This window comes from Coenobita brevimanus, chromosome 101, assembly GCF_032717465.1.
Source record: "Coenobita brevimanus isolate Jiangsu-jjx chromosome 101, ASM3271746v2, whole genome shotgun sequence".
NCBI lineage: Eukaryota > Metazoa > Arthropoda > Malacostraca > Decapoda > Coenobitidae > Coenobita > Coenobita brevimanus.
This window is the reverse complement of record NC_137054.1, coordinates 21,925,271-21,949,561: the sequence shown is the minus strand read 5'-3', so window position 1 is coordinate 21,949,561 and position 24,291 is coordinate 21,925,271.

The following is a 24,291-nucleotide window of genomic DNA, read 5'->3' as shown; positions in this document are numbered from 1 at the left end:
CAGGAGGCCGTGCATGCAGCAGTGTGTTGTCTTTAAGTGACTGAATGGAGCGGCGAGTGATCTGAGTCTGGATATGCTTCTGGAAGCTGGTCTGAGATGGGCGAGGGGGAAGAGATGATAGTAATTGTGTATGGTATCGTGTACTGGGTGTTGTTCTGATGTTCCTTGGTGTGGGTGGATGTGCTGCCATGTACTGTAGTGGATGTTGTGGGTTGTGGAGGCTGCAGCAAGAAACTGTTTGCCTCTCATGTCTAGGTGATCCTTGACTTTGAGGACTTTGATCTCTTGATGTAGGTGGTCTGTGGGTGTAGTAGCTGTGCAGCCTGTGATTATTTTTAGGCCCTTGTTCTGTATGGTGTGTAGAGTGTTGTAGTGTGTTTTGGTGAGGTTAGAAGCCCAGGCAGGGCTTGTATAATTCATCACTGAACGTATGTATTGTTTGTATACTGTGGTGGTGGTTTCTTTGTTGTGTCCGAATGTTGTATGGGCAAGTGACCTCAAAGCATTGAGTCTTGGTGTTATTTTATTTTTAATGTTTGTGATGTGTTGTTTAAATGACACTGATGTATTGTATGTTACACCAAGGATTTTTTTTGGGGGGGGTGTATGTGGCAGGGGAGTGTTGTTTATGGTGGTGTGGGATGTGACTGTGTTCTGCTGTCCAGTTTGTGAGAAGAGTCACTGTAGATTTGGCTGGGGCTATTTTGAGCCTGTTTGTGGTGAACCATTCGTGTAGTGTGTTGAGGTAAGGTTGAATGATGTGTGCAGCTGTGTTTGCATTTTGGTGCATACATGTAAGTGTTATATCATCTGCATAGGAAGCTATGTGTATCTGTGGTGTGTGGGGTGTGGGTACGTCGTGCATGTATAGATTAAAGAGCGTAGGGGACAAAACAGATCCTTGGGGGACGCCGTTTGTGAAGTTTCTGATGTTAGAAGACTGACTGGCAAATGTTACATGTGCACATCTGCCTGCTAAGTAGTTTGCCAGCCATCTTTTTGTGTTATTGTGCATGTTTGTGTTGAGTATTTTGTTTGTGAGGTTGTGGCGGGGGATGGCATCAAAAGCTTTGCTACTGTCTAGTGTGACTAGGAGTGTTCTGTGTGGTAGCCTAGCTGAATTCACGCCATCGAAAACTCTCTGTGTAAGGTCTGTAAGAAGGGTGTTTGTGGAGTGTAGTGGCCTAAAGCCATGTTGTGACTGGGCTAGGGGAATGTGAGGTGTGACTAGTTGTAGTATCAGTCATTCAGTGACTTTAGAGGGGGTGCAGAGGAATGTGATGGGGCGATGTGAGGAGGGTAACGTGGGGTCTTTGTTGGGTTTAGGGATACTGATGATATTGCCATACTTCCAGATGTTGGGTATTATGTTGTGTGAGTAGCTGTAGTTTGATATGTTGGTGAGTGCTTGTATGCCTTGTGGTCCTAGGTGTTTAAGGTGAATGTTTGCTTATGTTGTCTGGTCCACAGGCAGATGAGTCCTTGAGGTTGTTAATGATGTGCTTCGTCTGGTTGTAAGTGAAAGGTGCGTAGTCTGGGTCTGTGGGGAACTGTCTCTTACGTCTGATGATACGTCGGTCTTCCGGATGGGGGGTTAGATGGCTGACTTGTGAAAAGTGATTGATGAGAGTGTTTGCTTGTTGTTTGTTTGAGGGTATGGTGTCTGTTGTTGTGATGGCAGTGTGTTATTGTGTGGTGTTGCTGTTGGAAAGTGTGATGCTGTTTAGTGTTTTGTAGAGTTTGCTGGTGTTTGTTTTGTGGTCAAGTGTTTGGAGGTAATTTTTCCAGTTTAGTGTTTGCTGTTCTGATATTTTACTGTTTACTTGAGTGTTGAGTTCTTGTATTTGTTGTATCGTGTCTTGTGTATGGGGTGTTGGGGAGTGTCGCAGTGTGTCCCGTTGTCTGATGAGGCCATGAATTTCTGGTGTGAAGTTGGGGTTGTGTCTCTTTCTGTTGCCTCTAGGGATGTGTCTTTTGTCTGCGTTTTGTATGATTGTATTGAAAGTGTGCACAGCTGTGTTGATGTTTGTGATGGGTGTACTGTTTAGTGTTTCGAAATGTTCTGTTTCAGTTACAAAGGCCTCCCAGTTGGCTCTCTTATAATTAGTGTATGTGTGTTAGTGCATGTGTGTGGGGTGAAAAGTTTTTAGGGGTGAAAAGTTTTATGTAAATAGTAGAGCGTGTGTAAGAGTGGGAAATGCTGTAAGTGATTGGTTTCCCGTGAGAGTGGGGCTGCGACAGGGATGTGTGATGTCGCCTTGGTTGTTTAATATTTACAGGGATGGTGTTGTAAGGGAGGTGAATGCAAGAGTTTTAGGTGGTCTGAGTCTGGTAAATGTTGATGGAGGAGAGTGGAATCTGAAGCAGCTGCTGTTTGCAGATGATACTGCACTGGCGACTGATTCAGAGGAGAGACTGAGACAGTTGGTAGAGGAGTTTGGAAGGGTATGTGAAAGGAGGAAATTGAATGTAAATGAGAATAAGAGTAAAGTGATGAAGTGTACGAGGTTGATAGATGGTAGGGGGATGAATATAGTTTTGAATAGTGAGTTGCTTGAGGAGGTAGATTGTTTTAAATATCTAGGGTCACATGTTGCTGTGGATGGAAGAATAGATGCAGAAATGAAGTTTAGAATAAATGAAGTAGGAAAGGTGCTGGGAGGAATGAAAAAAGTGTTTAAATGTCGTTTGCTTAGAATGGATGTAAAGAGAAGGCTGTATGAGGGTGTTCTGGTACCGACTACATTATATGGGGCTGAAACATGGAATATGGGTGTAGCAGAGAGGAAAAGTTTGAATGTAATGGAGATGAGATGTCTGAGGAGTATGTGTGGAGTGACGCGTATGGATCGAGTGCGAAATGATGAAGTGCGAAGGAGAACTGGAGTTGTTCGGGAGATGGCTGGTAGAGTTGAGCAGAGGGTGTTGCAATGGTTTGGGCATATGGAGAGAATGGATAATGAGCGATTGGTGAAAAAGATAACTAGATCTGATGTGAGAGGTGTAAGGCTGAGAGGAAGACCACGAATAGGATGGATGGACAGTGTGAAGAGAGCGCTGGATGCGAGAGGGATGTCTGTTGAGCAAGGAAGAGTGGCTGTGAGTGACAGAAATAAATGGAGAGAAATTGTGAATGAATAAGTGATGACGCAGCCCTGAGGGGATATTCTCCCGCATTTGGTCTGATCAGCTAGTCAGGTCAGGTGCGGGTAAGGGGATGGGTCTATTATGATGTGGCAGGGGTAAACCAGTTCTGCTGTCGGGCCCTGCTGCGGATGTCACTGATTGCATTGTGCAGTTGACCCTTGTGCGGTGTGGTGCGGTGAGGATCTGTCCGTTCTCCCCTTTGGGGCTAAGATGCGAATGAATGTGTTTGAATGGATGAGTAAATGGAGAGTGAGTCGTCCTGTCTCGGCTACCTCTCTTTCCTTGGGGGAAGCAGCCTAGGTATATAGATAGATTGATTGATAGTGTTTGTGGCCAGCTGGGGTGATATTGATTTTGGTAGTGATGATGACTGGGAGGTGATCTAAACCTAGGGTTTTGACCACTCTCCATGATGTAGTCGGAGCGAGGTTTGGGGAGCAGAAGGTGATGTCCGGAGATGATGGGAGGAAGAGGGCTTGGTGTGGGATATGGGTATGTTGGTCTAGACTGTTTAGTATGATAGGATGATCTGTCTGGGATTGTAGTACCAGCCCTCTGTCTGTGTCAGGGTTGTTGACATGCCAGGCCGACGACTTGGCGCTGAAATCACCACCCAGGATGATGTTGGGTATGTTAATGATGTGGTGTATCTGTGGAGAGTAATTGTGTGGTACTGTGGGGGACGATTGGGGGGGGAAATGTATGTGTTAGCGATTGTTATGTGTGATTTGTTACCAGTGCGTATTTTAATTGATTGTATATCTGTTGTGGTGTCATGTGGGGGGAGAAGTGACTTTGTGTGTGCACTGGTGTCTGCAAAGTAGATGGATTTGTGTACCAGGGTGATGAGTCCACCGCCACCGCTGTCCCCCCGGTCTTGTCGAATGGTGATGAAGTTATGAAATGTCGGTGTTTTCTGTGCTCTGTGTAGTTTTGTTTCTTGTAAGATGGCAGTGTGTATGTTCTGTTGTTTGATGAATTGTGTGAGTTCATGTATTTTGGTGTTTATGCCATCTATGTTTAAATGAAGGATGTTTATGTTGTGTGTGCGATGTGTGTCGGCTGCTGCAGCACGGGGGGGAGGTGGTGTGGGTGGAGGGGAAGGGGTAGGAGGAGGTTGTGATGGAGGTAAGGGTTGAGGTGGATTAGGATGGGTTGGAATGGGAGGAGTTGGGGGACTGGATGGTGTGGGAAGGGTCAGTGGGTTTGGGTGTGGAGGTGTGAAGGAAGTAGGAGTAGGATTGGAAGGGGGGTTGATGGGTGGGGGGAAGGAGCATAAGGAGCAGGTCCACGTGTTTGTGTAATGTTTCCTGGATGCAAGTGTTGTGCAGGTATAATGGGTCCAGTTCTTGCAGGAGTTGCATTGAACTGAACCCTTTGTCTGTCGGCTCGACGTGATAGGTTTTGAGCATGTTGGACATATGTATTTTTTGGTGGGTCCTGGATTGCTCTCAATGTCCCCGGCTAGAAGAAGTCGTTGAGAAATGACAGCCGGGGAGTCATTTCTCAGTGTAGAAAAAACGGTGTTGTTGTGTGTGTTGTGTTGGGAGATGTGGTACTTGCCCGGGCGACCGAAGCCACTCCCAGGTACTCGAGCCTCGTGAGGGGCCGGGGGGGTTTGCGGTGGTTTGGCCCCCATGCTGTCCTCCTCTTCTCTTCAACAGCCTCTGGGGGGTAGACCCACGGTGAAGACGCCACCGCTCCAGGTCCAGTAGTAGTAGTAGAACACAGTAGTAGTAGTAGAAAGCAGTAGTAGTAGTAGTAGAATCAGCAGACCACTACATTGTGAGTAAGACAACTGCTCATGATGTCGGTGTAATCCAATCCACAGAAGGAATAACCCAAGGGGACCCCGTTGCCATGGCTATGGACGCCCTGGTTATGAGTACTGCAACAACAGATCAACTACAAGGCAACCAATGTAAAACAAGTAGCATATGAAGATGATCTCACAGGGCTGTCAAGGTGGAGGATGTGAGGAAATGGTGGGGCCTTATAACATCTCATGGTCCTGAAATAGGCTACTACCCTAATGCAGGTAAGTCCATCTTGACGTGAAACCAGCTTACTATCAAGATGCACAGGATACCTTTAGAGACACAAACGTGATAGTGACTAAGGAAGGTCAGAGGCATCTAGGTGCCGTGATTGGAAATAAGGAATTCAAAGGCCAATATGTGAGTGATAACGTGATGATATGGGTAGAAGAAATACATTTACTATCCAGCCACGCAATAACAGCAAACAGCACATTTACGTATGATGTAAAGCACAAATAGACTTTTGTGATGTGAACGATCCTCAACATCGAGTTCTTGCTACAACCACTGGAGGATACTATCGGGGTATCATTCCTCCCATCACGGACCATTGGCGACATCCCCACATCTGAAGAGAGGGTTCTCCCAGCACTACCACCCAGGATGAGAGGCCTTGGCATTATAAATCCAGTAGCAAGCTATGAACATAAAAATTCACTTAGGCTCACCAAATGCCTGTCACAGAAGATCTGCGCCCAGGTTGAGACGAGTGAAATCGACCAACAATGGCAGAAAGATATAAAAACAGATAAGCAGAGAGCGAGAAGCAAGTCAAAATGGCCTGCGCACATAACCGAACAACTTACAGCAGACCAGTGCAGAAGAGTCTAAATGGCATGGGAGGTTGGAGCATCAAATTGGCCGACAACCCTGCCTCTCAAGGCAAAAGGCTTCTACTTTAACAAAAAAAAAATTATTGATGCCAAAGCCTTGAAATACGGGTGTCCATTAGAGAACCTACCTCAAAACTGTGCCTATGACACTGTCTTTTATTCAAACCATGCAATGGTTTGCGAGAGGGGGGGCTTTGTTTGCATTCAACATGATGAAGTATGCGACCTCTCTGCGAAAATGCTGCAGGAATTATGCCATTGATGTCACCACAGATCCAGCTCTGCTACCTCTAGATGGTGAGCGCTTCATCCACAGAACATCAAATACATCAAATGATGCAAGAGTGGATGTCAGTGCTCGAGGTCTCTGGACATGTGGGCATAGGGTTTTCTTCGACACTAGGATATTTTATTTTACGTCGGTATCTCATCGAGGCTGCACAAAAGAGAATTGAACAAGAATAAGAACAGAAATTATCAAGAAAGGATCCAACATGTGGACCACGGTTGATTCACTCCCTATGTGTTCACATCAGGTGGGATGGGTCAAGAGGCAGTGAGATCCTACTCGAGGTTAGCAGAGGTTCTTTCTGAGAAGAAGCGTCAACCTCAGAGTTATGTTATGTTGTGGATGAGATGTCAACTATCATTCTTCCTCGTGAGGTCTGCGCCCCTATGCCTTAGGGGCACAAGATCATCAGCTTTCAGGCCTGTCTCTCTGGCGGGTATGGATTACGAAGCTATTGTGGTCGAGAGTCACATAGACCAGAGACTCCAATAGATTAATGTGTTTATTACCACTGTAGTATTAATGAATAAAAATAAAGTAATACAAGACTACCCGTCATCTTTGAGCCAGGTAGACTATAATAATACTGTTAGATGAAAACTTGACTATTATGTATCCAACCTGGATGACTCCCAATGCTGGTTGAGTGACATACAGACTCAAGCTGTGACTCTAAACAAATTTTATTAATAATTTTTTCTTCTAAAATCAATACTTTCTGAGATTTGAGTTTTCGACACAGACAAACACACACATATACATTTTGCACAAAAATAATGACCATCGACTTCGTCTACCTGGCTCAGAAAGTAGTAGATGGTTGGTAACCACAGCCGTTGGCGTACTTGGGACCAAGGGATTGTAATATGAGGCTTAGCGTTAGCCTTAACATTACAACTCCAAATGGTGAACTGTATCATGAAGGTTGGTTTTGATCTTCACAGTTTAAGTCCCAAATGGGGGTAGGTTATTTTTTTTTTTTTTTTTAGTAGTAATAATAGTAGCAGCAGCAGCAGCAACTATAGTAGTAGTAGTAGTAGTAGTAGTAGTAGTGGTGGTAGTGGTGGTGGTAGTAGTAGAGTAGTAGTAGTAGTAGTAGTAGTAGGACCATACCAGACATCGAGTTGCTGCTACAACCACTGGAGGATGCAATCAGGGATTCATTCCTCCCATCTCTAACCAATGGCCACATCCCCACACCAGAAGAGAGGGACCTTCTAGCACTACCACCCCGGATGGGAGGCCTTGACATTATAAATCCAGTAGCCGTGGCAAGCTATGAACGCAGAAATTCACTCAGGCTTACCGAATCCTTGTCACAGAAGATCTGCGCCCAGGTTGAGACTAGGGAAATCGACCACCAAAGGCAGAAAGACATAAAGACACAGACAAGCAAGGAGCATGAAGCAAGACAAAAAGACCAGCTGCAGCACATAATCGAACATCTAACACCAGACCAGTGCAGAAGAGTTGAAACTGGACAGGAATTTGGGGCATCGAACTGGCTCACAACCCTGCCTCTCAAGGCAAAAGGCTTCCACTTCAACAAACAAGAATTTATTGGCGCCGTAGCCTTGAGATATGGGTGGCCAATAGAGAACCTACCTCAACACTGTGCCTGTGGCACTGCCTTTGATGCAAATCATGCAATGGTATGCAAGAAGGGAGGCTTTGTTTCCATCCGACCCGATGAAGTACACGACCTCACTGCCAAAATCTATCTATCTATTTATTGCCAGACGCCTCGATCCCGTTTCGGGTGGCCACAAACAAAACGCCTCCACGTCACCCTGTCCCGCGCCATTTCACTGCCCTGCTCCCAACTCACACACCCCTCTCTCATATACCTCTCCACCCCATACCTCCATCTCATCCTCGGCCTCCCCCTCCCTCTTCCCCCCTCCACCTCACTCACATACACTCTCTTCGTCAGTCTTTCACCCTCCTTCCTCTCCACATTGCCAAACCACCTCAGTGTGTTCCTCATAACGCTTCCTATCATATCCAAATCCACACCACAACGCTCCTTTATATCCTCATTCGTCAGCCTGTCTCTCAGTGAAACTCCTCTTAAATAACTCATTTCCACTGCTCTCACTCTTGACTTGTGTCTTTCCAACAACGTCCAAACTTCACTTCCATACGTTGGAGTTGGTATCACAATACTGTCATGTAGTAACTTTTTCACTTCCATGCTCACTTCCCTGTTTCTTATCACTGCTTTCAAAGAACCAGCAACCTTTCTTCCCTGCTGTACCCTTTCAAGCACTTGACCCTCCAAACGTCCATCCTTACTCATCACACTACCCAAGTACTTAAACATACTCACATTTTCCAATTCCTCACCATCCATCCTCGCTGTACATTCACTGACTTCACCTCTCTCAAAGACCATCACTTTACTCTTCCCTACATTCACCTTTAGATTCCGTTTCTTACACACTCTCCCAAACTCATCCACCAAGCCTTGCAGCTCCCCTTCGTCTTCACTCAACAACACAGTATCATCTGCAATCAACAGTACAGGGAGTTTCCAAACACTATCCTTTCTCACCAGGGCCACTCCAACATCCACTACCCTACCTTGTACCTCTTTTATTACCCCATCCATGTACAGATTGAACAACCATGGAGATATGACATCCCTGTTTCAACCCAACTTTCAAAGAGAAAAATTCACTTAGTTCACCATCCACACGCACTGCAGTCTTCGCACCATCGTACATACTCCTCACAGCATTCAACAACATCCCATCTACTCCATATATTCTTAATACTTTCTACAATCCTTGTCTATCCACCCTGTCATATGTTTTCTCCAAATCCATGAAAGCCGCATACAACTTCTTTCCCTTCTCTAGAAACTTTTCCACTAAAGATCTAAGAATGAATATCTGATCTACACAACCTCTTCCCTTCCTAAAGCCTGGCTGTTCTTCTCCAACTAATTCCTCTGTTCTTTCTCTAACTCCGTCAATAAGTATCCTACCACTTTTCCTATTATACTAAAAAGACAAATGCCCCTATGACTACCACACACTTCTTTTTCCCCTTTTCCTTTGTACAATGGAATAATTATACCTGACTTAAAATCCATCGGGACTCTACCTTCATCCCAGGCCAATTTACACATTTTCCACATCCATTCTACTACTATCTCTCCCACATGCTTCAGCATTTCACCACACACTCCATCAATTCCTGGGGCTTTCCCCAATTTAACTTTCTTCATCGCTTCCACAACTTCTATCCTACTGATTTCTTCCTGTCTTCTCACGTCCTTCCTCCTCCCAGTGATTCCCCAGCCAATTATACTCACATTACTTCCATCCTGTATGTTCAACAATTCCTTAAAGTGTTCTCTCCATCTGCTCACTTTTTCTCCCTTCTCCACTAGTAATCTACCATTTTTATCTTTCCCTCCGCTGCCAACCTCACTTCCACCCTGTCCTACTCTCTTCACCTCTTTCCAGAACATTTTCTTACAGTCCCTCCACTTTACACTCAAATTCCTTCCAAATTCCTCATCCACTCTCTTCTTACTCTTACTAATCTTTTCACCTCTCTCTTTCATTCTACATATAACTCTCTCTTCCACCACTCAACTTCTTCCACGCCCCTATTTCTCATCCATTCATTTTATGCTTTCTTCTTTTGTGCCACAGCCTGTCTCACCTCTTCAGTCCAGCACGCTGTTCCTTGCACCCCCCTTCGTCTTCTCTTCCTCCCACACACCACATCACATGTTGCACATATTTCTTCTGTAAATATCCTGCACACACCTTCTACGTTCCCCATTTGCTCCAATTCATATTTGCCCAATCGCTCCTCCACTTCTCTCTTATACTCTGCCTTTTTCTCATCCTCTTGTAACCTTTCCACTCTCCTTGCAATTACTCCTTCCTCTTGCCTTTCCCTTCTTCTATTTCTCCATCATACTTGGATCGTAATTCTGGCCACCACCAAGTAGTGGTCAGAAAGTCCACTCCCCCAACCTCCATAAGCTCTTGCATCCATTACACATCTTCTCATCCTTTCATCCACACACACATAATCAATCATTGTCTTCCTTCATTCAGTTCACCACCCACCCTTCTCATTACTCGCCATGTATACCTGTGGATCATTTTATGCCTGAAGAGGGTATTAGCTATCACCAACCTTCTCACAGCACAAATGTCCACTAACGCACTGCCATTCTCATCTATCTCAGCAGGCACACCCCACTCACCAACTATTCCATCCACCTTCACATTCCCTACTTTACCATTCATATCACCGATCAAAAACACTCTCATTCCTTCCAAACTTTTCCATGCACACTTCCACATTTGTCCAGAACTCTTCTCTCACTCTGCTAGCATGATCTTGCTTTGGCGCATACACGCACACAATCGCCCACATTTGTATTCCAACTTTCAACTTTACCCACACAATCCTTGACCCAAGTGATCCATACTGTCTTATGCTACTTCTTCCATCTTTTACTCACAACTATACATAATCCTTCCTTTGCCCTCTCATTCTCACCTACTCCTGCACATATAACCCATCCATACTCCCATTCTCTCACACTTTCTCCTCTCCATTTTGTTTCAGTTATTCCACATACATCCACTTTCGCACCCTCAAGCACCTGGACAATCTCTCTCTGTTTCACCTCATCATTCGCTCCTCTTACATTCCATGTTGCCAATGCCAAGTCCTTTGTCTGGTCCTGGGTCGTCATCGTTTGGTCAGTCCTTGTCCGAGGCCTCTTGTTTGTCTTTTTAGTTAGTTGTTTTCCGGGGAGGGGCACTAACCCTCCGCCAACCCTTTTAGTCATCTTTTACGACAAAATGCTGCAGGAAATATGCCATGATGTCACGATTGAGTCAGCTCTGCTACCCCTGGACGGCGAGCACTTCACCCACATAACAGCAAACACTTCAAATGATGCAAGAGTGGATGTCAGTGCTCGAGGTTTCTGGACACGAGGGCGGAGGGCATTCTTCGACATCAGGATATTCGATCCCATGGCAGCATGTCATCGCGAACTGTCTCTCGAAGCTCCACACAAAAGGAATGAACAAGACAAAAATAGAAATTATCAAGAAAGGATCCAACATGTGGACCACGGTCGATTCACTCCCCTTGTGTTCACGACATCAGGTGGGATGGGTCCAGAGGCAGTGAGATTCTACTCGAGACTGGCAGAGGTTCTTTCTGAGAAGAAACGTCAACTGCAGAGTTCTGTTATAGCCTGGATGAGATGTCGACTCTCATTCTCCCTCGTGAGTTCTGCTCTGCTATGTCTCAGGGGCACAAGATCATCAGCCTTCAGGCCTGTCTCTCTGGCGGGTATGGATTACGAAGCTACAGTGGTCGTGAATCGCATAGACCAGTGACTCCAAAAGTTTAATGTCTTTATTACACTGTAACATCAATAAATATAAAATAAAATAATAATAGTAATAGTAGATGGTTGGTAACCACAGCCGTTGTCATGCTTGGGGCCAACAGATTGTAATGAGGGTTAGTGTTAACCTTCACTTTACAACTCCAAATGGTGAACTGTATTAGGAAGGTTGGTTTTGATCTTCACAATATAATTCCCCGATGGATGGAGGTGATTATTCTTTAAAAAGTAGTAGTAGTAGTAGTAGTAGTAGTAGTAGCAGCAGCAGCAGCAGTAGTTGTGTAGGGTTTCTAGGCACTGGTATGTATCTCATATCACAATGTGCAGTATGTAGTGTCTGCTGGAGACATACACAGCTCTTCACTATGAATGTCAATTCTCATGAAGTATATCCACAATCCTGTTGTCTCAGACCATCAAGAATGTCTTAACACATGATGTATCTCAAGCAATCTCTTTGTAGTTTGTAGTCCAAATGATACAGTAATTTCATAATATAAGCAGGTTAACCAGACTGAGCCAGTTACCTGATGTCATGGAAACTAACCAGGGAAATCTGCCAGACACTACATTCTCACCGAGCTGTATATATTCTCAGATTTCGGAGGGCAGAGGAACAGAGAGCCAGAGAGTACAATCGAAGGCAGAAGGCAGGAGATAGGGTCAGCTAGGAGGTTTGCCATCACGCTACGTTGCGCTGTCAGTCACATTTCGATATAACTGTGTACAATAAACTCTGTAACCCAAGAGTGCTCTGTAACTCACCTTGCTTACGAGACACACAGGGGGGAGGGGAGAAGCAGAGTGACCCACCTATTCACTCCACTCGATGACACACAATTTTACCAGCAGCAGCCCACGTTTCACTCCACTGGTGATAGAGGGGAAGCCTAATCTACGGTACCACTCAAACACCTCGGCTGCGTTCATCTGTATTGGCGGCAGCAGTGAACAATGGTAAAGTACGATAAACTACGTTCATCGATAGTAGTAGTAGTAGTAACAGCAGCAGCCGCAACAACAGTAGTAATAGTAGTAGTAACAGTAGTAGTAGTAGTAGTAGTAGTACATGTTTTTGTTGTTTCAATAGTAGTAGTAGTAGTAGTAGTAGTAGTAGTAGCGGTAGAGAAGAAAGAAAGACAGAAGAAAGTAGATGAGGAGAAAGAAAGAAGATAGTAGGAGAGAAGAGCGTAATAACAAAAGTGAGAGAGAGAAGAGTGTAGTAGGAAAGAGAGAAGACGGTAAGTACAAAAAGAAAAAGAGAAGGTAGTAAAAAAAAATGGCGAAGGAATGAGGAGGGGAGGAAAGAGGGAAAAAAGAAAGACCGAAGAAGCGAATGAGAAAGAAAGCAAGAAAAAATATTGGATTGTTAATAAACAGAGGAGAAACAGAAAAAAAGAACAAGGGGGTAGTGGAGAAGAACCTTGAAATCAGGAGAGGAGAGAGAAAAACCGAAGAACATAAAGAGAGATAAAGAAAGAGACATGGAGAGAGGAGAGGAGAATTGAAGAATGTGACATGGAGAGAAATGAGACGAGAGGACGAGAAGAAAGATGAGGTAAATGATATGGAGAAAAGAGACCAGATAAGAAGAAAGACAGACGTAGAGATGGAAAAGCAGGGAAGAAATGGGGGGAGAGAGAGAGAGAGAGAGAGAGAGAGAGAAGAAATTAGAAGAGAAGCGAGACACAAGATGAGAAGAAATAGTGATGCAAGAAGCATAAAGAGAAGAGACAAGGAAAGAGGAAGCAAGGAAAGGATAAAGATAGGAAACGAGAGGATGAGGGAAAAGAGAATGAAAACGAAAGAGGCAGTGAAAAATTGAATACTGAAGAGACGAAAGACAAGAGGTCAAGAATATGAAGGAATAGAAAGACCGAGAGAATGAGGACAAGCCAAATAAAGGGAAGGAAGAATGTAGTCAAGATGAAAATGATAAAAAGGGAATAGGTACAGACGTCGGAATAAGTTCGTTTCCTTTTCCATGGACTAAGATGTTTGTAACCCTGAACGGTGCAGAGCTATCCCCTCCTCCATCCTTCCTCATTGTCCCATACTCCCACCCAATCCCCCAATTTTTCTCTCCGACCCCATAGCTCCACCCGGTACCCTCCATACTCTAGTCACAGCCAGCTAGGGGTTACTGTACTTCTTGCACTTCTCTAATTTCCTGTAGTCCGAACTACTAATAATGGAATAAACTGTATCATAAACATCTCTTTCGACCGCCATCTCCCACACATCTCGTTTCCGTATAGAATACATTATGAAATATATACAGTTTATATCTTGAAGCTACCAATTACGATGTCTGGAAGTATTACCTTACTCATTTCGTAACGGAAATAGGATTAGCACGGAATAAAAAACTTTCATGCCTCCATTTTTGCCTTAGTTTAAATTAATGCATTCGTCTCTCTCTCTCTCTCTCTCTCTCTCTCTCATATATATATATATATATATATATATATATATATATATATATATATATACACACACAGGGTGTATAGGCTATTGCAATAGCAACTTCTGGCTCCGGAGATGTGCTTCTATATCCAAGTGGTCGCAGCAGTTCTGGATATCGCGAGAACGGCATGTCTCTTATCCCACGGAGTCGTATCGCTTATCTTATTATACTGGAGAGCTATTGGTTACTCTCACAGAGGTGGATGGAGTGACATGGGTACTGTATAGAGATTCGGGCTTGTGGGATGGCGTCAGCTGTTGGAAGAGTCAGCGTTACCAATACATACACACAATAGTCCACCCGATTAGTCCTCAAAATCGCTAGATTAATGCTATATGGCATAAAATGCTGGAATCTCTATAGACAATTGGGTGCACCCCCTACAATATAGAATAAGATGGTTTAATACCCGAGAAAGTAGTTAGCATTCATGTCACTCAATGTCACATTTTCCGCTAGTTCGAAATAATTATTTCTAGATCTAGCGGTAATTGAGCTCCATTGGCAACACTGCACAAGGTCTGTGTAGGGAAAACTAGAGCAACGAGCTGGTGGGGTGTCTGTGCATGACCTTGGCTGGTGATATGAGACATATATTTATGCTTGCAGGTGTAAGGAACAGATAAAGACCCGCTCTGAGGTTTTGTGCAACAGCTCCACCCACACCCACACCCTTGTCCTAAACAACGGAAACTACTGACGTCACCGTAACTAATAAGGTGCGATATCCCAATGGTCGGAGAACACCAGCATATGCTATACGTATGTGTGTGTGTGTGTATGTGTGTGTGTGTGTGTGTGTGTGTGTGTGTGTGTGTGTGTGTGTGTGTGTGTGTAACAGAGGTGTCTACTACTGTATATTTAATCACAGCAGATTTATTTTCTCTCAGTGTAATAGACCTTTTCCTAACTTGGTTTATGATATATACTGTACCATTCCTTTATTAGTTGTTGGGACTAGGCTACACGTAATCAGAGAAGTGCCAGACGTACAGTACAGTAACCCCTAGCTGGCTATGAGTGAGAGTATGGAGGGTGCCGAGTGGGGTCATGGGGTCGGAGAGAAAAGTGGGGGGGGGGAGGTTGGGGGGACTATGAGGATGGGAGGAGGGGGGGATAGCTCTCCACCGTGCAGTGTTACAAAATTAATGGAATAGGAAACGAACTTGTTCCGACGTCTGTACATTTGAGACAATGAGAGAAGAAAGAAGAGATGATGGGATATGGAGAAAAGAAACAGAAAAGAGACAAAGAAAAGATATGACGATATAACGAGGAGAGAAAGAGACTAGGAGAGGAGGAAAAGAATACTATAGAGTGAAGAGACAAGGAAGAAAATGAGAGATAAGGATGAGGAGGGCAACAACAGAAAAAAAAACGGACAAATGAAAAAAAAATAAAAGAGAAGTAAACGAGAAGAGGAAAAGAATAGATGATTTAAAGGAGAAGACTGACACTACAAGAGTAGGATGAAAGAACAGAAGGAGGAGAAAAAAAAGAAGGAGGAGAAGAGGAGAAGGAGGAAAAGAAGAGGTCTGGAAAAGCCTGCCTGTCTCCCAAAGCCGTTCTGGAGTTGCCTATATAATTAACACCTACACGACCTCAACCTCCTGTTTCACTCCCTGCCAGCCTGCTTCACTACCCGCTTGCCTCTGCCTGCATGGCTTTTCCTGCCTGCCTCTTTCTGCGTCAATGCCAGCTAGACACTGACTGCTTCATTGCCCTCTGTCTCTGCTTGCGACCCTGTAGTACTTGAGCTGTCTCTGGATATCTTTACTGCCGGTGCTCATGGATGACTGCCTCTACTTGCTTCAGTACCTGCCTCTCTTTCTGATTGTCTCTCGCCTTCCCCTCCTCCAACCCCTGTCTGTTTCACTGTCTGCCTCTCTATACCTGTTTGCCTACCATCCTTTCCTCACTCCCAGGATTTTCTCTGCCTGCCTTTCTCACTTCCTGTCTGCCTTTGTCTGCCTCACTTCTCACCTCTTCTCAGTTTCCAGCCTACATTTCCTCAACCCCCCTGTTGTTCTCTTGCTATTACAAACATAAAGGACCGTAACCCCTGCCTGTCTCACTTCCTGTCTTTCGCAATATCTGCATGTTCATTTTCACTGCCTGTCTGACGTATGTCTGCCTGTCTCATTGCCAGTCTCATTCCCTTTCTGGCTCACTGTTTGCCTGCCTCATTGCTTGTGTCCCTTCAAGCCTTTTCTCTCCTCAAACCTAGTTTGTCACACCGAATCTCCCCAAAGCCCTGTCATCCTTTCCTCAGCGATTCACTGTCTACCTTTGTGCCTTCCTTTCTTCACCCCTCTTCCACACAGTATGCCTTCCTTAACCCCCTGAATGCCTTTCCATAACCCTGTCTTGAGGTTTGCCTTTTTTTTTTTTGCTTTATATCTCTAGCCTCCTACCTCACTAATATCTGGACCACAAAAAGTTTGCCTCACCGTATACCTTGATTTTTTGACTTCTTCATCATTCCTTCCTGCATACATCGATTTTCTGCCTGTCTCAACCCACGTCAGCACCTACCTCGATTTTCTGCCTGCCTCATCTCTCGTCACTGCCTAACTGATTTTTCTTCCTACCTCACTCTGTTTCACTGACTACATCGATTTTTCTGCCTGCTTCACCTTACGTCACTGCCTACGTAGACTTTTCTATGTCTCAACATGTGTCACTGCCTACCGTACCTCAATTTTTTTCTAGCCTCAGTCAGCGTCAATACCTATAGTACAATGATATTAATCTCCCTATATCACCCTGTCTCACACAATAACACGGTTTTCTGGCTGCTTCACCCTGTCCTACTAACTACTGAATAACAAGTGCTGCCAGGCACAACAAACCTCTCACGACAGCAATTGTTTTATTTTCAAAAATTTTCTACTTATAGCCCTCTGAAAATCCGTGATCTTGCGTCTGGCCTTTCGTTACTTAATGTCAAAGGTCATGGTGCCAAATGGAAGGCCATGTTATTGCATTCTACCAGGACTGGCGATGCTGCTCTAGAGTGCGAGCTGTTTGCAAAATCGTTTAATCTCACACAGTTGGTAAAGCAACCAACCAGAATACCAGATAATCATGACCATAATGCCCATCTCTTGTATTTATTCCTGACAAATAATCCAGATCGATACAGGAGAGAAGTACTGTCATCACTTGCATCCTCTGACCACAATTTCATCAAAGCCTCATTAGTTTGACCCCCAAACCTCCCTGTTCTGAACCTGTCAGGGTGACCCGATGGCACTTTGATACAGCACACTGGGATGAATGTAGAAATTATTTTGTTGACATTCTATAGCAGTCTTCTCTAGTGATGTTAATTCTACCCAGTCCCACATTAATGCCTTAATACTAGCTGGTATGGATTTATTCATACCAAGTCAACAGTTCACTAATAGATCAAACTCTCCAAAATGGTTTGATAGCAACTGCGCCAGGGAAAAGCCCAAAAGTCAGTAGCGTATAACTTTTACTTAAAATCAAAAACATCTGAATCACTGTCAATTTAAAATTGCCAGAAACCATGCAAAAACAGTACTAAATCTCACTAAATCAAACTTTCTTCAAAATCAAGCATCACAATTACATACCAACCCTATTGACAATAGAAAATTCTGCTCAACTCTCAGTTCTTTCAATAATAACTTTAACAAGTCAACATCACTTCCCCCACTAAAATCTTCAGATGGCAACATTACAGATGACCCACGTGGGAAAGCAAATATCTTTGCAAGTACATTTGCCAGAAATTCTACCATAGAGGAAGTCAGGCAGAAAGTCCCAGTACTAGATCCTGACTCTCCCGGAAATGTTCCACTTGAAATGCAGACAGGATGTGTAAAATCCATCCTAGATAGTTAACCAACCATCAAAGCTCCAGGTCCAGAGGGAATTCCTCCAATTGTTTTGATGGAGTGTTCCCCAGAACGTGCCTCTGTTCTAGCAAAATAATTCAGACTATGCATATGTATTTCTTCATTCCCTAAATCATGGAAAGACGCCAATCTCCACCAAATTTCAAAGAAAGGAAGTTCCTCTGACCCCTCTGATTACAGATGAATAGCTGTCACATCTCGTAATTGGTAGAGTATTCGAAATTCTAATTAAAAAGCTCACAGTTAAACATCCAAAAACTTAATTAGGGATAGACAATATGGGTTTTGTCACGACAGATCCACCATTGACATACTCAATCTCCTGACTACTACCATCCATCAATCAATCGACTTAAATGGAGAAACTCATGCAGTAGGTCTTGCTATTTCTAAAGCTTTTGACAGAGTTTGGCACAGTTCCCTGCTGTGTAAACTCCTTTGCTATGGACTAACGTCTTTTGTTGCTCTGCTTTCCTCATATCTCAGGGACAGAAAAACAAGAGCAGATGATGTATATTCCTATTTCCACTCAGTTAACGCCGGCGTGCCACAGGGATCACTTCTGGCGCCAAACCTGTTCCTCGTTCATATTAATGATCTCTTATCTGTCACCCACAATCTCATCCATTCATATGCAGATGATTCAACACTTCACAGTTCATTCACATTCAAACACCCATTTACAAAGTCTAGTATCTCTAACTCTCAACTCAGTACAGCCATCTCCATAAATCAAGACTTATCTATGATCAATGAATGGGGACAAAACAACCTTGTCTTATTAAATGCTAGTAAAACCAAATATATACAATTTACTAATAGTCAGATATTGCCAGATTCGTATATTATCTTCATTGCTACTAATATTACCATCTCCATAAGTATTGAAATTCTCGGCGTCTCACTTAACAATGCCCTTAGCCGGACCTCTCATGTTAGATTACTTGTTAAAACTGCCTCAAAGAAATTTGGATTGTTGTACAAAACCCATAAGTTCTTCACGGACAAGCAGTCAGCTATAATTTATAAGTCATATGCGCTCCCAGCTTGACTATTGCTCACCCTTGTGGAATGGATGTGGAGAGGTTGCATTAAAACAACTAGGCAAAATTCAGAACAAAGCTGTTGGAATTGTTAATAACTCTGCTATTATAAACAAACTACCTCCTCTACAAATAAGAAGGAATGTTGCCTCCCTTGCATTATTCTACAGATATTTTTATGGCAAATGCTCAGACAAAGTTGTGTCCATTGTGCCAGCTGTCCATGCCTTCCCTCGTGCTACACGGGCATCTGGTAGTGCTCATGACTGGAGTGTCACTCAGCCATATTGCAGAACTTCTGCCTATCAGAATTCTTTTATTCCCCGAACTGCATCTTTCTTGAACTCGCTTTCCCAGAGTTGTTTCCCCAAAACTTCAACCTACAGCAGCTCAAGTACAGACAAATATTTTATGAATGGAGGACGGCTGTAATCTGGTGTATGGATTATTTGTTCTAATTAATTTGTTTTTCCTTCCTCTGTTTTCTTATTTGAAAAAATGTGAGACTTACTACCTGTATATCTTAATAATAGTAAATGTCTCTATCTTCAACCAATTTCGAGTTATAGCCCCCTGAATATCCGTGTACTTGAGCTTGACCTTTCAAGGTCACTAATTTAAGGTCAAAGGTCATTGTAGCTACCAATTAAAAACCCATATGGGACTTCTCATATGTTGATAATAGTATATATCTATCGGCAACCAGTTTCGAGTTTTATTCCCACTGAATATCCGTGACTTTGAGTTTGACCTTTCAAAGTCATTCAAGGTCAAAGGTATTGGTGCCAAATGAAAGCTGGTATGAGAGTTCCTGTATGTTGTTAATAGTTAATATCTCTATCTTCAGCCGGTTTCATGTAACATCCCCCTGAAAATCCGTTGATAATAGTAAATATATCTTCAGCCGGTGTCATGTAATTGCCCTCTGAAAATCCGTGACCTTGATTTTGACTTTTCAGGATTACTCGATTATCCCGAAAGTTTAATCACATCCTTTTGGAATCAGTGCCCACATATCCTGAGTTTTATATCATTCAGCCGTTTTTCCCAAATATTGCTAACAAACAAACTCGACCAAAAAGCAATACCTCGGCGGACTCCGTCCGGGCGAAGTAATAATATTCTACTTGTCTCACTTTTCCTCCCTGCCAACTTTGATTTTCTGTCTGCGTCACTACCAGCCTATACTTTCTACCTTCTTAACCCTGCCTTACTGCCTACCAGACTGCTTTTCACGACTCTGCCTTACTACCTGCCTAGATTTTTTTTCTTCCTAACTCTCACTGCATACCAGGATTTTCTTCCTTCCCGCCCCTGCCTTTCTCCATACTTGGGTTTTCTGCCTTGGGGCTTCTCCCGGTTGGATTGACTACATAACACCATTGCTTTACTTCCGGCCTCCACTGTCTCATTTTTTTTCCACCAAGGTTTGTCATATTTACTGACATCGGATTCACTGACATCACCGACACTGTATTTACTGATATCAATTCACTGACACCTGTGACTTTGTATTTACTGAAACGGCATTTACTGACATAACTGGCATTGTATTCACTCTCATTGTGTTTACTGACATCACCGACAATACTGACATCATCTTCTTTTACATTGTAATTACTGACATCAGTGACCTCACTAACATCGTTTTTACCGGCATCACTGACACTGCATTTACTGACGCTACTGACATCATTGACATGGCATTCACTGACTGTTTTCACTGACATCACTAATATCGTGTCAGCTACATCACTATCTTCGTTTTCAGTGACATCATTGTTACAATATTCACTGACATCGTAATCACTAACGTAGTTCTTACCTTCCCTGCCATTGTGTTCACTGACATCACTGACGTCGTTTACACTGAATTCGGACTTTGAGTCGCGTTCTTTACTACTTTTTTTTATAGTGACGTCCTCTTCATATTAATCAGGTTACCAAGAGAAAACTTTAAGTGGGAAAGGTATCAAGTAGTGAGGATGCTAACGAAATCTATTATCCATCCTCTGTAATTCGAACACTCAATCTCCCAAGCTTAATACAATCGTCTTGTGGTGCCAAGAATATAATGAGAAACACAATATTGCTGCAAAAGGGTTAGAATATAAATCCTGAAGAAATTTGCAAGCTTCAAGTTTCCGACAGGAATTTATGTATCTCATTGATGTTGCTGTTGCTCTACCCCGGTCTATCTGGCTTAGTATGATCCAATAACCACAGGCAAGCAACCGTTCCTGGTGGGTCGTCCTGCACAGTGAATCGATGTTTCCTTCAGGCTGAAAGCACCTCACTCCATATGTATCTCTTTAAACGAGAAAAGCCCAGTACCTGTCTCCTACTCACCGGCTTCGCTTACCTGATCATCCTACTCGCTCATCTGACTCGCCCTACTCGTTCGCTTGCCCCACTTGTCACTCATTTGTCTCACTCTGCCCGCTCACCCGTCTCACCCTTTTCTCTCACCTGCTAACTGCTTGCTCACTTGCTTCACCCTGCTGGCTAATCTGCTTCACCCTACACGCTCAACTGCCTCATCATAGTCATTTACTACCCATACCCTACTCTCTCACATGCCTCATTTTGCTCACTCATCTGCCTCATCCTGCTTTGTGTTCTGCCTTACTTTGCTCGCTGACCTGTCTCATGGTTTACATTCACCTGCCCCACCTACTAACTTTCTTCATCCAATTCAATTACCTACCTCGCCCTCCTCGTTTACTTGTCACACGTTTCTCACTCACCTGTCTTCCCCTATTCACTGATCTGTTTCACCCAACTTATCTGGCTGTCTAGGCAAGCAGACGTAAGGGTCGATTTTCCATCAAGCCTTTAAAGATGTCAGAAACTGGGACTTATCTATCCTTTCGCGATCTCGCGTTTGGAATACGGCCCTAGATGTCTGCAAATTTTTCACCACTTTTTTCTTTTTTAATCACTTTCAGCCTGTGTGCTATAGGCAGAATCCCGTGAACTTGAAAAGGGTTTCTAGCACCACTTATAAAACACTTTATAGTCTTTTTCAGCAAAATTTATCTGCCTCACAAGGTCTGAAAAATGTTAAGTAAAACCTGCACAACTTATGAGTTTCAATGTGTTAGACAGATATACAGGTTGGCAGGTTGCATGTGCATGCGTAGAAGCCAAAGAATGAAGTCTCAAACGAAAGGCTGTTTTTATCAGGACAAACTCATTCATTGTGCCAGAGACCTCTGATCTTGTGATGCATCAGATGCCAGTTTTTGACATTTGCGGATGAGGATGTGGATGCAGATGTGAAAAATTTAACATCCGCGCATCGGAAGCGAGTTTTTCCCTAGACGAGTTTCAGCAACATTAATCAATCATGTGTTACCAGGATGCGGGAAGGCGACCCAACTCGTCATGAATCCCACCAACCACTTTCTCCAACGTCCATCCTTTGGAAAATGGCTAGAGGAACTGTTCTTCTCAGGTGAGCATTAGCTACCTTTTGGCTGCTTTATTAAATTTTAAGAGAGGAAGATTATACTCAAGGAACAACACTTTTTCTGCTGTTTCTCCTTTGACTCTGTTAAGTTTTTCATCATATGTAATGCCTGCACCACTGAGTAACTGTTCACTTGGACCACTGCCTGGAGGACTGACAAGGAACCACCTCGCAAGTCGGCCTAAAGTGGGATATTCTGCACTCTTTTCTTTCCATCGTTCTACACTACTAACGCTTGCTGTCAGTCTTTTTTCCTTGTGGTACCTCTTCACCATCTTCATTGATGATTTCTATGCATCAGGTTCTACTTCATCATCACGACTGGATGCCACTAGTAAATTTAGTGTTTCATCCAGTGATGCTCTGCTGCTAGTGGCTTGTTGATCATCTTTCTGTCGTTCACTGGATGGTTCTGTGAGTGCTTCTGCGTCTGTAAAGTCTGTGTTCAGTAACTTCAGAAAGTTCGGTTTCAGTCACTTTCATTGCAGTTATATCATCAAAGACATCCAACTGTAGATTGAATGCAGCTTACCATATGTGATGAGAAAAACTTACTTTTGTACCTTGCTGCTACGTAAAATTCATTACTTCCTAACCCACCAAACATATTCTCAACTTCGTTTCCCATTGTTTGTTTCAATGTCCAAATACCTCGATCCAAAGAAGACTCAGTATCAGTATCGTCTGAAGCAGATTATGAGTCTAATTCCGAGGCATTTTTCAAAGATATGATGAGATGTATCACACTAAACAGAAGCTATAGATGCACTCAATCGTCTTGTAATTTTCTTATATGGCGTCAGTGTTCTCACACAGTTGGAGAAGATGGCCCATTGTCACGAATCAAGCCGCGACATTTCCCTTTTGTGAGAAGCCACGAACTATTAGTGGAAAACTCTCTGCGTATCGCTCAGCTAACCGTTTCTCCCTCCATTTCGGGGTACACTTTTCAAAACATTCGTCACTGTTTCAGAGGTGACCGATTTAATGCACGTCACTAAGGGCTGTACTGAGCGATACTATTGTTTTCTTTATTGTTCGCCCCTGCTTGCACTTGACCGTTAAAAATGCGGCCTAGTGCTCCGCTTTTGTTCCCACGACTTAAGCAGTCTTGTGTTTGCTGTGACGGAGAAAGGTTCTGTGCTCAGAAGTGGAGAGGTCAGCTAGCACCCCAAGCTCCACTAGTTCAGTAATCCCAGTACTCCCACCTTAGTGGTGATACATAGCATTCATCGACTGGTATTTCTTTTGTGTATTTTGTAGTTTTAAGAGCTTAGTTAAGGTGTTTTTCCCTAGGCGTAAGTATTTAGCTATTGCGTGAGTGAGTGAGTGCGTCTCATTTAATTGATTTGAATTGTAACGTTAAATTTATTTTTTTTGATTAATAAATTTAACAGTTCCTTTCTTGAGCTTAATGTAAGTAAACTCTTGTTTCATTTCTCCATAATTAAGCTTATTTTCCATATAGCTCCTAGCTTGCATAAACTTTTGCTTTCATAACTGGTACTTAGACCAGTCTTGTTGTATTAACTTAAAATCCGTTGTGCCAGGAGTTAATGCATCAGCAAGAACCTGATGTTATTATTATTAGTATTAGTTATTTATTGTCAGGGGTGATGTAACTTTCTCCAGAGGCTAACAGTACAGTAATTAAGCAATTGTGAGTAATTAGTCTCTGCTGTGTACTGTTGAGGAAGTTTATAAATTCTCGTTCTCAGAGAATCGTGCTAAGCCAGCGTAAAGTAATCGTTGCTTGATGTAGCAAGACAATCATTGTCTCTGCTCTTCAATATTATTGAATATTATTATCAATTTAAATAATATTTAAGCATTTATTTCAAAATTACCGTGATATTATAAAAACCCCGTGACAATTGGCGACCTCATTCCAGGATATTAACTCCTAGCTCTAAAGCTATTCACGAGATAGTGCTC